The 18,375-nt window shown below is 42.5% G+C and overlaps 1 long non-coding RNA gene across 1 annotated transcript in view; it reads left to right on the plus strand.

The window, feature by feature from the left end:
• LOC148138637 (uncharacterized) overlaps positions 1-18,375 on the plus strand; it is a 166,291-nt gene that overhangs the window by 22,086 nt on the left and 125,830 nt on the right. Inside the window, exon 4 of the long non-coding RNA XR_015753846.1 lies at positions 569-730. This is a non-coding gene — a long non-coding RNA (uncharacterized LOC148138637). The remainder of the gene's footprint in view (positions 1-568; positions 731-18,375) is intronic.

Here is an 18,375-nt window from a genome sequence, read left to right on the forward strand (position 1 = left end):
GTGCAAACTCCACACAGACAGTCGCCCAAGGCTGGAATCGAACCCAGGTCCCTGACGCTGTGAGGCAGTGTTGCTAACCACTGAGCCACCATGCCACCCAGTTTTTTCTCCTATCGCCTTAAAAATATGCACCCTCGTCTTGAAATCCCCACCTCTAGAAAAGACCCTTGTCATTCACCTTATCTATGCCCCTCATGATTTTATAAACCTCAATAAGATCACCCCTCAACTTCCTACTGTGCAGTGAAAAGGGTCCCCTCAGCTTTTCCAGTTTATTTTTATATCTCAAATCCTCCAGTCCTGGCAACATCCTGGTAAATCTTTTCTGAATCCTCTCCATTTTAATAATATCCTTCTTACAACAAGATATAACAATGGTTGCATCCTGTTTCTATATTTTTTATGACCAAAGTGCAACAAGTCAGCCTTGCAAATGTCTTCAGCGTCACAATGAAGAGTATCGCTGAGTAAAACAAGAGGAATATCTTGGTCTTTCTGTGGATTGGGTTAATGTAATTATCCGAGTACCTGATATTTCACTTTAATCCCATTTCATTTCTCCTTGCAGATCATTGACTGATTCAGTTATATAACCTGTGGTCTCTTCTGTCAAAATGAGTGTGGTTTGAATCTCATGAATTATCGCTAACACTGAGATCTGTGTATATCAGTAGACCCACCACTGCTAGACCACTGGTAACCACTGGATAGAAGACTTCAGGAAGCAAAGGTGAGTCTGTTTATTGACACTGAAGTGTGATTCTGCCAATACATGGAATTGATGATCCCTTATATGCGGTGAGACCCTCTTTCTTAGACTGTACTATGGAGTGCTACTTGCTGAGATTCATGTCTTTCACAGTATGTGGTGCTAATACGCTTTGACTATGTCGTGCATTGATATTTATATTGACTTTTTTGTGGTGCTATTGTTTGTAAAAGCTTCTGATCGTCTTACACCATCCACATGGTGTGTGTGGTTAACAATATGGAAAACCTGGTCAGCTTCTGAAATTTGTCTTTCGCTTGGTTGATTCTGAACCTCATAGATGTGTTAGTGTTTGTGCATCATCTAAACACTTCCCTTGTATAGTGGGATAGTTGGTCAAATTGTTGGTCACTTGCATTTTGTTCTGGCTTCTGATGCTGGAACCAGATTTCCTGTATCCGTGTGCTTTATGGGCATCAAGAAAAGCTGGACAGATTTTGGGTGGGTAAGACCAACCACATTTGTTATGGATCTTGTGGACTCGATGCACATTGCTGACCTTTTTTTCCAGTGTCTCGAAGACCCTGAGGAGGTAATATCTATAACTGCTTTGGGAGCAGCACGACAAAGCACTAGCCCAACAAAAGATAGCAACTCCCATTGAAACAGAGGAAGCAGCAGTCCCTGAATGTTATTTTATTACAAGCGAGGAAATGCAGATTCTCTCATTAACCTGCAAATGACAGAAATCCATCAGGTAGTGGTGCAGGGGAGGCGCAGTAGGGAAATATTACAGCTGGCTCAGGAAATTCAGATGGAAGGGCAGACTGGTAAGCGTAAAACTCAGGCCTGCCTCAGCCAATGTTTTTTTCTGGCCATAGAGGGACACAGTAAGATTTTGTAAAACCTGCCAGATTGTGGGAAAGCCCTGAGCTGCAAGAAGAGCTGCTCCTACAATGCTAGCCTTTGGGGAAACCCTTCAGTGAGGTGTTAGCAGCCTATTTGGCACCCCTGCTCAGAACAAAAGAGGGTTGCCAACATGTCCTTACTATCAGTGGCATGGCCGTCAATGCCCCACAGACAGTTCCACTGAGAACTATCTCTGTAAACAGTGGTGAGAGGATTGACCCACGTCTTTACCCAATATGGACTGTTGATTGAGAGTCAGTTGGCCCAAGAGACAAGCTCCGTGCCCAAAGTATTTCAGAAAGTTATGACAACCAGGGTGTGACTCTTTGGACATCTTCAGTGTGCCACCTCCATCACAGGGGGAGTGCTAGAAAGGGAACACCAGACTTTACAAATATTGATTAGGGCATGAGTAGCCCTCAAGGCTAGTGTTTGATTTACTGCTAGGGAATCACTCATTGAGTTCACCAGTTTTACTCCATTTGAATTAGTTCATGGGCACAAGCACTCTGAACCTAATCAAGGAGAGGGACTTAGAAAAGAAGGAGGATGTCTTTACTTTAAATGACGTAGCAGATTCTGAGAGCAAGTCTCGCGAGGCTGTGAAGAGAATTCTTGAAAACCTGCCAATTAGGTAAATCAGATAAACGTGCCAGGGTCTGACACGTGTTAGTGCTACTATAGACACCAGGTGAGATTACATTTTTTACATTACATTACATTACATTACAGTGTAGAAACAGGCCCTTCGGCCCAACAAGTCCACACCGACCCGCCGAAGCGAAACCCACCCATACCCCTACATTTACCCCTTACCTAACACTACGGGCAATTTAGCATGGCCAATTCACCTGACCCTGCACATCTTTTGGACTGTGGGAGGAAACCGGAGCACCCGGAGGAAACCCACGCAGACACGGGGAGAACGTGCAAACTCCACACAGTCAGTCGCCTGAGATCTTAAAAGTTTGATGACAACAAACATAGACAAGGACCAAGAGCAGACCATTCGGCCCTTCGAGCCTGCCACATCATTCAATAAGAAAATAGATGATCTGATTGTAACTCAAACTCTACACTTCCTGCGTACCCTGATAATGTTTCATCCCCTAGGTAACCAAGAATCTATCTACCTCCACCTTAAAAATATTCTGCACCCACTATCTTTTGAGGGAGGGAATTCCAAAGACTCACACCCCCTCAGCAAGAAGAAGCATGATCTGTCTTAAATGGGTGACATTTTATTTTGAAATTATTCCATGGCTTGTCAGAGAAGCCAAGAAGCTCGGGAAAGTGAATTTTCTGATTGAGATATCGGATCAGGGAAAAAATATGCCAAGGTTGTGTGATGTCTACATGATAAAACAAATATCACCGTGAGAAGGAGACAAGCAGATCGTTGTCTAGATGATATGGGTAGCAGCAATGGAACATGGCTAACCAACACTGAAATACAAGCTAACCTAGAGTCCTTATTCACTCATATAGGTGCAGAACAGCAAGCACTTAATGAGAAACAAAAACAGAAATAGCTGGAAAAACTCAAGAGGTCTGTCAGCATCTGTGGAGAGAAAACAGAGTTAACAGCTTGGGTCCAATGACCCTTTTTCAGAACTGATTGTAGCTGGGTAAAGGTTGGTAATATATACTGAAGGTGGGGAGAGATTTCACCACTTCAACACATCATCGTGTGCCCTGGCCAACATCTCTGTCTCAGGCTTGCTACAGTGCTCCAGTGAAGCTCAGCACACTCAGCTGACTCCCTTCTTAGGTCCACACCCCCCTCTAACTCACCCCCCAGTCCCGGCACCTTCCCCAGCCTTCGCAGGAAATGCAAAACTTGCACCCACACCTACCGCTTCACCTCCTTCCAAGGCCCCAAAGGATCCTTCCACATTCGACAGAGATTTACCTGCACCTCCACACATGTCATTTACTCCATCCGTTGCACCTGATGTGGTCTCCTCTACATTGGAGAGACAGGACGCCAACTTGCGGATTGTTTCAGAGAAGATCTCTTGGACACCCGCACTGACCACCCTCACCGACCTGAACACTTCAACTCCCTCTCCCACTCTACTGAGGACATGCAGGTCCTGGCGTCCTCCATCACCAAACCCTTACCACCCGACGCCTGGAGGAAGAACGCCTCAGCTTCCGCCTTGGGACCCTCCAACCACACGGGATCAATGTGGATTTCACTGGTTTCTCCATTTCCTCTCCCCCACCTTATCCCAGTCCTAACCTTGCAACTCAGTATCAACCTCTTGAATGGTCCCACCTGTCCATCTTCCTTCCCAAATATTTGCTGTATCCTCTTCTCTGACCTATCACATTTATCCCCACCTTCATCTATCTATTGCATTCCCAACTACCTTGACTCCAGCCCCACCCCCACCCCCTTCTCATTTATCTCTCTGCCCCCTTGGCCCACAAGCCTCATTCCCGATGAAGAGCTTATGCCTGAAATATCGATTCTCCTGCTCCTCGGTTGCTGCCTGACCGGCTGTGCTTTTCCAGCACCACACTCTTCGACTCTGCACAGATGGTGCTGGGTTTCTTAAGCAATTTCAGTTTTTGTTGCTGACTTCCAACCCCCACAGTCCTTTGGTAATTTTTTCATTAAGCATTTAATGAGACTGCTCTCTGTCTTCAAGTGGCTTGTGTTGAGACAAGGCTGCACCAGCTTACCTCTGCATGAAGTAAATGTGGGAGAGGGCCCTCCATAAGGCAATATGCCTCTCAGCTAGGCCCAGGTTCAGGAGGTGATTAACAATAGCTTGGAGCATTAACCAATAAAGCCTTGCAGCAATAGAATTGTAGAATCCCTACAATGTGGAAGCAGGCATTCGGCCCATTGAATTCACACCAAGCTTCCTTAGAAATCCTACCCCCTTTCCATATACCTGTAACTCTGCACATAATCCTGTGGCAAATTCACCTAGCCTGTGTATCTTTGGAACTATGGGTAATTTAACATGGCTAATGCACCTAATCTACGCATCTTTGGACTGTGGGAGGAAACCAGAGCATCTGGAGAAAACCCAACACAGACACAGGGAGAATGTGCAAACTGCATACAGATAGTCACTTGAGGGTGGAATCGAATCATGGTCCCTGTTGCTGTAAAGGCAGCAGTGCTGACCACTAAGCATCGGGAGCTGGAGTTCCTCAGTTGTACTTGTGCCCAAGCTATGTTTCCATAACACACTGCCCATTTGGACACAGAGGTCTGGCAACATCTGTGGAGAGAAATCAGAGTTAATGTTTCAAAACATTAACCCTGGTTTCTTGCCACAGATGCTGCCAGACCTGCTGAGCTTTTTCAGCAATTTCTGTTTTTGCTTGTCAGTGTTTCAAGTTGGGTATTTAGGACCCAGAGGGAGAGAGGATCAGATTTTGGGGGTTGTAATGTATTTGGGGGAGGTACCATTGAGAATATGTGAGAATATGTGGGCGGCACGGTGGCACAGTGGTTAGCACTGCTGCCTCACAGCACCAGAGACCCGGGTTCAATTCCCGCCTCAGACGACTGACTGTGTGGAGTTTGCACGTTCTCCCCGTCTCTGCGTGGGTTTCCTCCAGGTGCTCCGGTTTCCTCCCACAGTCCAAAGATGTGCAGGTCAGGTGAATTGGCCATGCTAAATTGCCCGTAGTGTTAGGTAAGGGGTAAATGTAAGGGTATGGGTGGGTTGCGGGTCGGTGTGGACTTGTTGGGCCGAAGGGCCTGTTTCCACACTGTAATGTAATGTAATCTAATCTAATCTAATAAAGTGTTAGGTCAGTTTAATAGTTATTCAGGAGTTAGACTAAGCTTACATGATGTGTGTTTAGTAATGAATAAATTCACTCTTTGTTAACCCTAGAAAGCTGGTTAAATTGTTTCCTGTTTAATTCTTATAACGTAAGTTCATTTGTGTATGAGAGAAAGGTATTCACAAGCGAAATAATTTGTTTGTTCTGACCAGCTGAAAGGATGGGTGAATAAAGAGAAGCCAGTTTAACCCCTCATACAGGGGTACCCCATCTAGAAACATGATAAGCTGCAGTCTGACTGTACAGAGCCAGGACTAGGCCACAAAATCAACAGACAACATATTTCACATTAAACAAGAAAATTAACAGAATTACCAACAGTCATTACGGCCATTAATATTCTTCTCAAAACTTAAAAATTACAAAGTTTTCCTGTGCTAGCTTTTAGCAATACTAAAATGTTTGGGAATAATAATTTAGAATAAAGTTGAGTTTTGAAGTATAGTTGCTTTCTTACAAAATCTCTCATGTTGGGTAGAATTGCAATTTACAAGCAGCTCTCCAAAATGCTGAAGATTATTGTATCTAAAATTGTATTCCTGATTATAGACATTGGGAACACTTCTCAAAGATATGAAACGAAACTTATAAGGGGACAATAAAGAAAGTTGCCCACATTTAAGTGTTGAGAAATACATTTCTTACAAGGCTTTAAATGTTGTGAAGGAAAAGGTGCAGTAAAGCTGTTTTTCCACAGGAGTGCAGCATTAAACCACATTAGATCCTACATTCAGTGCAAAGCTGCACTGTACACCAGGAGCTAAAAGATCAGAAAGGCATTCCAATTCATTCATCTAGGAAACAATTTGTCAAAGATTAGCTTTAACTAAAGGCAAATGTTTCATACTAAGTAACAAATGAAAAAAACTGCAGATGCTATAAATCAGAAACAAAAACAGAAATTGCTGGAAAGGCTCAGCAGGTCTGGCAACATCTGTGCAGAGAAATCAGAGTTAACGTTTCAAAACATTAACCCTGGTTTCTTGCCACAGATGCTGCCAGACCTGCTGAGCTTTTTCAGCAATTTCTGTTTTTGCTTGTCAGTGTTTCATGCTGTGGTGAAAGGGACAAAAAGTGATTCTGAAGTGGAGGAAGTGGGGAACATGTCTAGTTGGGTATTTAGGACCCAGAATTTGGGGGCTGTAATGTATCTGGTGGAGGTGCTAATGAGAATATGTGAGTTAAGTTTTGGGTCAGTTAAATAGTTATTCAGGAGTCAGACTAAGTATTTGAAAGTCTAATTATCCTTGAGTAACTATTCATTTACTTTCAGCAAAACCCTCTGAATTCTCTGATTTAAAGAGATACTTCTGGAAAGTTCCAGAATGGAGGAGTCACAGAGTCATAGAGATGTACAGCATGGAAACAGACCCTTTGGTCCAATCTATCTATGCCGACCAGATATCCCAACCCAATCTAGTCCCACCTGCCAGCACCTGGCCCATATCCCTCCAAACCCTGCCTATTCATATACCCATCCAGATGCCTTTTAAATGTAGCAATTGTACCAGCCTCCACCAATTCCTCTGGCAGCTCATTCCATACACATACCACCATCTGTGTGAAAAAGTTGCCCCTTAGGTCCCTCTTATATCTTTCCCCCCTCACCCTAAACCTATGCCCTCTAGTTCTGGACTCCTCCATCCCAGGGAAAAGACTTTGTCTATTTATCCTATCCATGCCCCTCGTGATTTTATAAACATCTATAAGGTCACCCTTCAGCCTCCAATGCTCCAGGGAAAACAGCCCTAGCTTAGTCAACCTCTCCCTATAGCTCAAATCCTCCAACCCTGATAACATCGTTATAAATCTTTTCTGAACTCTTTCAAGTTTCACAACATCTTTCTGATAGGAAGGAGACCAGAATTGCACGCTGTAGTCCAACAGTGGCCTAACCAATGTCCTGTACAGCTGCAACATGACCTCCCAACTCCTGTATTCAATACTCTGACCAATAAAGGAAAGCATACCAAGTGCCTTGTTCATTATCCTATCTACCTGCAACTCCACTTTTAAAGAGCTATGAACCTGCACTCCAAGCAGGTTCAGCAACACTCCTGAGGACCTTACCATTAAGTGTATAAGTCCTGCTAAAATTTGCTTTCCCAAAATACAGCATCTCACATTTATCTGAATTAAACTCCATCTGCCACTTCTCAGTCCATTGGCCCATCTGATCAAGATCCTGTTGTAATCTGAGGTAACCTTCTTCTGTGTCCACTACACTTCCAATTTTGGTGTCATCAGCAAACTTACTAACTATACCTCTTCTGCTCACATCCAAATCATTTATATAAATGATGAAAAGTAGTGGATCCAGCACCGATCCTTGTGGCACTCCACTGGTCACAGGCCTCCAGTCTGAAAGACAACGCTCCACCATCACTCTCTGTCTTCTACCTTTGAGCCAGTTCTGTATTCAAATGGCAAGTTCTCCCTGTATTCCATGAAATCTAATCTTGCTCACGAGTCACCCATGGGGAACCTTGTCGAATGCCTAACTGAAGTCCATATAGATCATATCTCCTGCTCTGCCCTCATCAATCCCCTTTGTTACTTCTTCAAAAAACTCAATCAATTTTGTGAGACATGATTTCCCATGTACAAAGCCATGTTGTACTATCCTTAATCAGTTCTTGCCTTTCCAAATACACGTACATCCTGTCTCTCAGGATTCCATCCAACAACTTACCCACACCGATATCAGGTTCACTGGTCTATAATTCCCTGGCTTGACCTTACCACCTTTCGAGTAGAATCTACAATTTCCCTGGCAATTCCGTGGAGTCTGCTATGATGGGGATTCAGCAGGGTTCCAATACAAATCCTACCAACATTGGAATAATGAAGGTCTGGCCATCAGAAAGTCTACGCCATTATTATTGGAATGTTCCCCAATATTGAGGTGTATTGTGTGTTTATATTTGTCTCTCCAAGAGATTTTAGTTTTAGCCTGGGATCTGTCCCATGATTGTGCCTCACCTACATGCCCACTTTAACGACCATAAGAAATAGGAACAGAAGGAGGCCATTCAGCCCCTCGAGCCTGCTCTACTATTCAATAGGATCATGATCCTAAATTGATCCAAGATTCCTCACATCCACTTCTCTGTCCATTCCCCCAAACCCTCCATTCCCCAACAGATCCATCGCAGGCTTAAATATACTTCAGGAGTCTGCCCCCAGAGCTCTCAGTGGCAAGGAGTTGCAAAGACTCTCAAATCTCTGAGAGAAGAAATTTCTCATCTCTGGCTTACATTTACATCACTTTGTTCTGAGACTGTGCCCACTAGTCCTAGACTCTCCCCTAAAAGGGAGATGTCCTCTCAGCATTTATCCTGTCGAATTCCTTAAGAATTCGACATGATTTAATGATACTACTGCTCATTCTTCTAACTCCAGTGAGTAGAGTCCCAATCTATTTAATCTTTGCTCTGTACCAGGGATCATCCTAGTTAACAGTCTCTGATCTACATCCAATGAAATGATACCTTTCCTTAAATAAGGGGATCAAAACTGCTCATAGTACTCCAGATGGGGTCTCACCAGCACCTTCACAGAATCCCTACAGCGTGGAGGCAAGCCATTTGGCTGAACACATCCATTCTGACTCTCTGAAGAGTATTCCACCCAGACCCATTCCTCTATCCTATTTCTTTACAATTTCCCCTGACTAATGCGTCTAACCTAAACATTCCTGGACATGATGGGCAATTTAGCACTGGCAATTCACCTAACCGGAACATCTTTGGACTGTGGGAGGAAACCGGAGCACCCAGAGGAAACCCACGCCGACTTGGGGAGAAAGTGCAAATTCCACACAGGGAGTCGTCCGAGGGTGAAATCAAAACCGGTCCATGGCCCTGTGAGGCAGCAGTGCTAACCACTGAGCCACTGTGCCAGCCTTACATAGTTGTAGCAAGACTTCCCTACTCTTAAACTCTAAACCCCTTGAAGTAACATTCCATTAGTCTTCCTGATTGCCCACAGGACCTGGTGGGATAGTTTTCTGTGTGTTGTGCACAACACCACCCCCCAAACACCTTTATGCTGCAGCTTTCTTCTGCTTTTCTCCATTTAAATCATACTCTGCTTCTTTGGTGTCCCTTCCAAAATGAACAGCTTCACATTTTCTCACAGTATACAGGTAGATAACCCTTTATCCAAAATCCTGAAATCCAAAAAGCTCCGAAATCCGAAGGTTTTCTCATGAAGTTTGTTTCTCATTAATATGGTTGTTTGGCATGCAAACAGTTAACCCAACTCCACACCCACTTGATGTGTGTCACTCCGATGCGACATGGGGGTGCATTGCCCAGCACTGGCAGGCCTCAATTCTATCCCTGGCCCATGGTACTTACAGTGAGTCTGCTGTTTGGTAAGACTTTATAAAATTTCACTATCAAGCAGTCACTTATTCCGAAATTTGAAAAATTCCAAATTCCAAAAACCAGCTGGTCCTGAGTGTTTTGGATACAGGATTGTGTACCTGTACTACATATTCAGGTTAACAGTGGGGCTTTGAGAGTGGAGGTTACTGACTTTAGGAAACCTTTGTCCTCAATCTCCTCTCATAACTCTTATTCACATAGACATAGGACAAGTTGAGTAAGCAATGAGTCTCATGGGACAGACTGGTCGATCTACTCTGACCTCTCCAGAGCTTGGGTGAAATAATATTTGGTATATTGTGTGCAGTTTTGCTCTCTGTTTCTGAGGAAAGGTGACCTGGGTACAGAGAGTGTGCAACAAAGGTTTATCAGATTGATTCCTGGGAATTGGTTAGGACTTTAGTCACTGGTGTTTCGAAGAATGATCTCATAGAAACCTGTAAAATTCTAATAGGTCTAGACAGGGTAAACAAAGGAAGAAGGGTCATTGGATTTGAAACATAAACTCTGTTTCTCTCCATAGATGCAGCCAGACCTGCTGAGTTTCTCCCACAATTTCTGTTTTTATTTTAGATTTCCAGAATCCGCACAGATCTTTGTTTCATTAAATAAAAGAAAAATGTTCCCGATAACTGGAGGGCCCAGACCCAGGGGTCAGAGACAAAGGATAATGGGTAGGCCATTTAGGACTGAGATGAGGAGAAATTTCTTCACCCAGGGAGTGGGGAGCTTGTGAGATTCTCTGCCACAGATCAAACCATTGAATGCTTTCAAGAAGGAGTTAGATATAGTTCATAGGGAAGAAGGGATCAAAAAGCATGGGTAAAAGTGGGAACAGGAACTGAGTTGGATGATCAACCATGATTATATTGAATGGTACAACAGGTTAAAAGGGCTGAATGGCCTACTTCTTTGTTTATATGATCTAACTCCAAGGCCATGAGATCTATCTTGGCTGCTTTCCCACGGAACAACATTGGCCGTGAAGAAAACTTTGAATAGAATCCATTTAGTGTGGAAGTGGACCATTTGGCCCATCAAGTCCACACCAACCCTTTGAAGAGCATCCCACCCAGACCTACCCCTGTCACCCCACACTTCCCATGACTTATCCACCTACCTGCACACTATGTGCAATTTAGCATGGCCAATACACCCAACCTGAACATCTTTAGAGTGTGGGAGGAAACCCTCAGAGACACAGGGAGAATATGCAACCTCCACACAGTCACCTGAGGTTGGAATCAAACCCAGGTCCTTAGCACTGTCCTGCAGCAGTGTTAACTACTGAGCCATTGTGCCACCTGTGAATATGACACTATGCTTCTATAAATAAAGTTTGGTAGATTCTAGTCTTTACAACTCAGTACTGTATAGACTTACTGAATATTTAACAGTTAAGAAAAAGGGTAAAATTCCCATAGTCCCAGAGGATGTGAGGACTGCTCTTTCATTGCAAAAGAGTGGTGAGTTTAACCTGAAGGTCAACTTGCCTGAGACAAGGGGTGAGTTTGAGAGGGTGGGACCTTCCTAGCATCCTCAGCTGGTATGGGAATTGCACCAGTGTTATGAGCATCACTCTACAAACCAGCAATCCAGCCAACTGAACTAACCAATACCCTGAGGTATGTCATGTTACCATTAGAACACTAATATCATGGAAAGAATAGGAGAGAAAAGCATTAATTTAAATGTGATAATGACAAATTGCACAATACGTCTTTTATTTCTGTAGTTTATAACTAATATTACAGTAATTGGTACTCTTCTCCCATTATCATTGTAAGCACAGACATTGGTACTAGTAGACTGACCAAAACACTGGAACACAATTACAGAACTGTATGTAGTTAAGGATAAATAATAAGTCTTGGCTGAGTCAGCAAAGCCCACATCTCATGAACAATTTTAAAATAAGAATACCTATTCCATTATTGCAAACACAGAAAGCCCATAGGGAGTGTGCAATGTAGGATCAGCAGCTTATTGGGAAGAATGGGAAATATAGGTATGCATTATTTGTTCGTGAATATGTATACCTCTGATTAAGCCAGCGTCTGTTATCCATTCCAATGTGTCCTTGAGAAGGTAGTGATGAGCTGCCTTCTTGAAACACAGCAATCCATGTAGTGTAGATACCCCCCCCCCCCCCCCCCCCCTCCACCGCGTTGGAAGGAAGGGAATTCCAGGATCTGTAGGAGCTATAACAAAGAGATTTTGAAGTGCAGGTTCATAGTTCCTTGAAAGTGAAGTCGCAAGTAGGTAGTATGGTGAAGAAAGCATTTAGTATTTATTCCTTTATTGGTCACAGCATTGAGTATAGGAGCTGGGAGGTCATGCTGCAGCTATACAGGACATTGATTCAGCCACTGTTGGCATATTGTGTGCAATTTTGGTCTCCCTCCTATAGGAAATATGTTGTGAAACTTGAAAGGGTTCAGAAAAGATTTATAAGAATATTGCCAAGGTTGAAGTGTTTGAGTTATAGGGACAGGCTGAACAGGCTGGGGGTGTTTCCCTTGGAGGCTGAGGGGTGACCTTATAGATGTTTATAAAATCATGAGGTGCATGGATAGGGTAAATAGGCAAAGTCTTTTTCCTGGGGTGGGAGAGTCCAGGACTGGAGGGCATAGGTTCATGGTGAGAAGAGAAAGATTTAAAAGGGACTTAAGGGGCAACCTTTTCACACAGAGGGTGGTGTGTGTATGGAATGAGCTGTCAGAGGAAATGGTGGAGGTTGGTACAATTACAACATTTAAAAGGCATCTGGATGGGTATATGAATAGGAAGGGTTTAGTGGGATATGGGCCAAGTGCTGGCAAATGGGACTAGATTACGTTGGGATATCTGGTCAGCATGGACGAGTTGGACAGAAGGATCTGTTTCTGTGCTGTATATCTCTATGACTCTATACACCTATTAATGCCAAGGCAGAGGAGGAGATTTTACAGGATGCTTTTATGAAAAGAAAGAAGCCAATATCACATTTCAATCACTTAATCTGCACTGTCAGCATCCTTTCTCCCGCAGCATTCCACCTCCCCTCCTCACTTTAGCATAAACACTACCCCCTCCACACCCCATCAGCTCTGATGAAGAGTCATCTAGACTCAAAACATTTGCCTGCTTTCTCTGCATGGAAGCTCCCTGACCACTGCCATCTCCAGCATTTGTTGTTTCCAGTCAAAATATTCCTATCAGTATTGATAGAACATCCAATGCTTTGTAGTGATTGATTGATGCAGAAATGACTGCAATGTTTGAGTGAGAAATGGAACAAACAAATACTCAGGATCATGGGGCAAGAGGACAGGAATTATTTTTTTTTTATTTTTTTAATAGATATTTTTATTAGAAATTTAACATTTTTACAAGTTTACAAAAATAAACAAAACTCTCAGATATAAACATTGATATACAATTAGCTCAAATATACAATAACCATAATTTGACAAAAAAAGAAAAAAAAACAAAACAAAAAAAAACGAAAAGAAAAAAAACACAAACAAACAAAACTCAACTATCTACTAATCTAACCTACAACTAACCAGGGTGTATATTTAAGTCTCTTACATGCTCGGGATGTGTTAACATCAGATATGATAAAACCCGTATTCGTGCGGGATTCCTCCCCCGAGGGGCCGCGGACCAGCCAGGTCTGTAGTCTCAATTAAATAAAAGCCCTTGTTAGGATAGCCGAAATATCTGTATTTATGTAATTCAAAAAGGGCTGCCATATTTTATAAAATAATTCGGTTTTTCGGTGCACCATATTTGTAAGGAAGTCAAGGGGAATACATTCCATAATTAGTCTGTGCCAATTTGAAAGTCCAGGGGGGCCCTCCGCCACCCAGTTCATCAAAATATTTTTCCTTGCACAGAAAGAAAGAATAGAAAATAGTCTCTTCCCGTACGTGTCCAGGGAGGGAAAGTTCGAAAAGCCCAAGAGGAGAGATACGGGGTCCACTTTTATTTCCGTTCCTAAAATTTCTGTCAGGGTGCTTGCTACTTTAGTCCAATATCTACGGATCTTATGACAGGTCCATAAGCAATGTACAAGAGTGCCCACCTCTATTTTGCATTTAGGACACATTGGAGATGCTCCTGCCTTAAATTTTGCCAATCGAACCGGTGCTATATGGGCCCTATGAAGTATCTTCAGCTGGATAGCCTGGGTTCTGTTGCAAATAGTAATTCTTCTAGCATTTTCCCAGATATCATTCCACGTTTCTGTGGAGATTTCTAGTCCCAGATCCTGATCCCATGTTTTAAGCAGATTATCCATATCTCCCGATACTTCATCATGTAGCAAATGATAAATATTACTGACGGAAGATACCCCCACTGGTCGTAGGACACTACATTCTCTATCGGATTTATAAAGACTATCTAATAACGTAGTCTTCTTCTGTATAAAATCTCGAATTTGGAAGTATCGAAAGAGGTCTCCATTGGGTAATCCGAATTTCTGACGCAGCTGTCCGAAAGACATCAGGACCCCATCCTTAAATAAATCCCCAAGACATGAGATACCCCTGGATCTCCAGAGTTTAAAAGTGGCATCTGTTAACCCCGGTTGGAATCCCCATGCTCCCACTATCGGTGCATAGGGGGATGTTTTATGTGAATTACCCTCATTTTGCCGCATTATATTCCAAGCCTTGATTGTATTCAGTATTATAGGGTTTTTACAGTGATCTGTAATGATTTTCCTCTTGTCTGAGAATAAAAGGTTAATAAGTGGGTATTTTACTTGAGAAGCCTCGATGTCCAACCAGATTGATTGTGGATCAGACAAGACCCAATCAGCTATATAACTTAATAGGGAACTTAATTGATATTTCCTAAAATCTGGGAAGTCCAATCCACCCCTTGCCTGTGGAAGCTGTAGCTTCTTCAGCTTAATAAGGGGCCGCCTATGGTTCCAGATAAAGGAACTCAGCCAGCCGTATAATTTACATAAAGCTGTCCTCGGCAGCATCACCGGAAGCATTCTCATAGGATATAGGAGACGGGGCAGGATATTCATTTTGATTAATGCTATTCTACCCAACCAGGAAATTGGCAGGTCTCCCCATCGCTGGAGGTCCTGCCTTATCCTTTCCAATAAATACACAAAATTAGCCTTATACAACTGACCAAATACTGGGGTAATAAAAATGCCTAAATATAAGAAACCCTCCAGGGACCAGCGAAAGGGAAAAAGGGAACCGTCCGCTAAGCGGGGTATCACAGCAAGGCCACCCATTGGCATAGCCTCCGATTTTGAAAAGTTAATTTTATAACCTGAGAATGCACTAAATGTATTAATAACTTGGATTAAGCGAGGTATGGACGTCAAAGGGTTACTGAGGAATAGAAGAACATCATCTGCATAAAGGGTAATTTTATGTTTACCTGTACCAATCCTTGGGGCCACTATATTAGGATCAGCTCGTATAGCTTCTGCTAGTGGTTCAATTATTAGCGTGAATAACAATGGCGAGAGGGGACATCCCTGACGGCAGCCCCTACCCACACTGAAGCTATCCGAGCCTAATCCATTGGTAACCACAACTGCTTTGGGATCACTATACAATGTTGAAATCCATTTGGTAAACACCTGTCCAACACCAAACCTCTCCAATGTGTAAAACAAATATGACCATTCGACCCTATCAAATGCCTTTTCCGCGTCTAATGAAACCACTACTCCTGGTATCTTTCCCTGATGACAAGCTTGAATCATATTCAGAGCCCTTCTAACATTATTGGATGATCTACGGCCCTTAATAAACCCCGTCTGATCCTCCTTTATAATATGTGGCAGTATCCTTTCTAATCTCAGTGCTAACGTTTTAGAGAGGATTTTAAAATCTACATTTAGCAAGGATATTGGTCTGTATGATGTACAATCTTCTGGGTCTTTTCCTTTTTTAAGGATAAGAGAGATATTTGCCTCTTTCAACGAAGGCGGGAGACAGCCCTGACTATATGCATAGTTATACATATCCATAAGTGGACCAACCAGTATTTCTGTAAATTCTTTATAGAATTCAGCTTGAAAGCCATCTGGGCCCGGCGTCTTACCATTTTGAAGGTGCCTAATTGCATCAACTATTTCTTGGGGTGTAAGAGGAGCATTTAGGACCGATGCTTGTTCCGGAGTTAGGTCTGGAAAAGTCAAATTTTTAAAAAATGACTGCATCCTCTTCGTCCTATCTTCACAATCCTGTGATTTATATAACTCAGAATAGAATTTTCTAAAGGTCGCATTAATCTTTTTATGATCATGAGTCAAAATACCCGTACTTTCCTTGATAGACATAATAGTCTGAGGGGCCTTTTTTTTCTTTGCAAGAAATGCTAGGTATCTACCCGGTTTGTCGCCATATTCATATAACCTTTGCTTTGCAAATAATATTTCCCTCTTAGCCGTTTGAGTAAGTGTAGTATTTAGAGCTGTCCTAAGAGCTGTAATCCTTTGCAATTTAATAATAGAGGGTCTATCAGTGTATGCTGTTTCAGCCGCTTTTAAGCGGGCTTCAAGCAGACGCTGTTGTTCTCCCTTTAATTTCTTCTGGGTCGCAGAGTAGGAGATGATCAAGCCTCGCGTGTAAGCTTTGATGGTCTCCCACATCATTGACGGGTTGCTAGCTGTACCTGAATTAATTTCTAAAAAAGTTTTAAATTCTTGCGAGAAGTACTTTACAAATTTACTATCTTTCATTAAGAAGGGGTCCATACGCCAATGCCGAGGGGATGTCCCACTGTTCCTCGCCTTAGTTTCCATATATACAGCAGCGTGGTCAGAAATTGCTATATTACCTATTTTACAGGATGATATGGAATTTAAAAAAATTGAGGGGGCAAAAAACATATCAATTCTGGTGTGACATTTATGTGGATTAGAGTAGAAAGAAAAATCTCTACCCTGTGGATGAAGACATCTCCATACGTCTACTAATCCTAATTCTTTGTTCAGATCCATCAATTGTCTAGATCTGGGAGATACTCCTGCAGTACTCTTGGGAATCCTGTCTATTTCCGGATCCATAATACAGTTAAAGTCTCCCCCTATAATTATATGACGGGCATCAAAAGCCATCAATTTTGAAAAGGCTTCCGTTATAAATTTAAAGGGGTGTGCCGGGGGGCAGTACAAATTTAAAATCCCATATTCCTCTCCATTTATGAGAGCTTTAATCAAGATATATCGTCCAGATTCGTCTTTTATCTGCTTTAGGATTTTGAAAGGGAAATTCTTCCGAACAAGAATAACAACTCCCCTGCTTTTTGAGCTAAAAGAAGAAAAAAAGGCCTGATCAAATCCGCCCTGTCGTAATTTCAAGTGTTCTTTATCTGACAGGTGTGTCTCCTGTAGGAGAGCTATATCAACTCTTTCCTTCTTAAGATTTGATAATATTTTCTTCCTTTTAAGTGGCGAATTACTCCCCTTGACATTCCAGGTGCACCACTTAACCGATTGATCAACCATAATCCTCTGGGCCAATCCGAGACCCCTCGGGAGGGGGAACCCTATCCAGAACATCCCGAGCATGGAACATGTAAAATTTACAAAAATAAACCCTCTTTAATACACCCACAACAATACAGTAAAAAACTATTTCTAAATAAAAAAAATATAAAACGTATCTAAGTGGAGACTTTCCCCCTTGTTCCCAGGGGGCATCACTTCCTCTCCAAAAATCCCTCATATCCTCTCCCAACCGATGCCCCACCCTTGACCCAAGCACTCCTCAATCAAATGAGGAAAATTCAAATATAATACAAAGCTAGAGTTAACAGTGAGCACCCCACCCCCACCCCTACCAACACCTGGGTATATTTGGTCATGTTAATACCATATATAAACATATAACTATAAAATTACCAGTTCAACAAATAATAATTAAATATGATAATACAAAATAACGAAGGGAAAAACAACCCCGCTCCTAAAGACAGAGGTAAAATCGAATAAGGTAACCACCTCCCCCCACCAACATTAACCAAATCCCCCAGCTTATATATACATATATATACATACACATACATATATATACACACACACACATATACATACACCTCTCATATATACATAAAATAATAACAGAAAACAACTCCAAGGCGGGGGGGGGGGGGAGAAAATCAAATCCCTCTCCCCACCCCCCATAATAATATTAAGCAATAAGGTAAGAAAAAAAAAAGGGAGGGGATATAAACCAAAACGGGGGGGGGGGAAGGCAGACCAACATCCATTATGTCCTACAGTTTATCTAAGAGAGTCCAAGAATTCCTTAGCCTTTTCTGGTGATCCAAAGTTATATACAGATCCTTCATGGTTAAAGCGTAACATCGCTGGGTAGCGTAAGGAGTACTGAACATTTAAGTCCCTTAAACGCTTCTTCGCCTCGTCGAATGCCTTCCTCTTTCGAACCAGAGCCGGGGAAAAGTCCTGAAATAGCATGATCTTGGATCCTTTGTAGATCATAGCTTGGGGGTCTTTTCCGAGATTTCTAGAGGCTTCTAGGAGTATCTGCCTCTCCTTGTAGCTCTGCAGCCGGAACA

This window comes from Chiloscyllium plagiosum, unplaced genomic scaffold, assembly GCF_037043375.1.
Source record: "Chiloscyllium plagiosum isolate Xiang-an unplaced genomic scaffold, Cpla_swu_hap1 HiC_scaffold_39, whole genome shotgun sequence".
NCBI classification, from domain to species: domain Eukaryota; kingdom Metazoa; phylum Chordata; class Chondrichthyes; order Orectolobiformes; family Hemiscylliidae; genus Chiloscyllium; species Chiloscyllium plagiosum.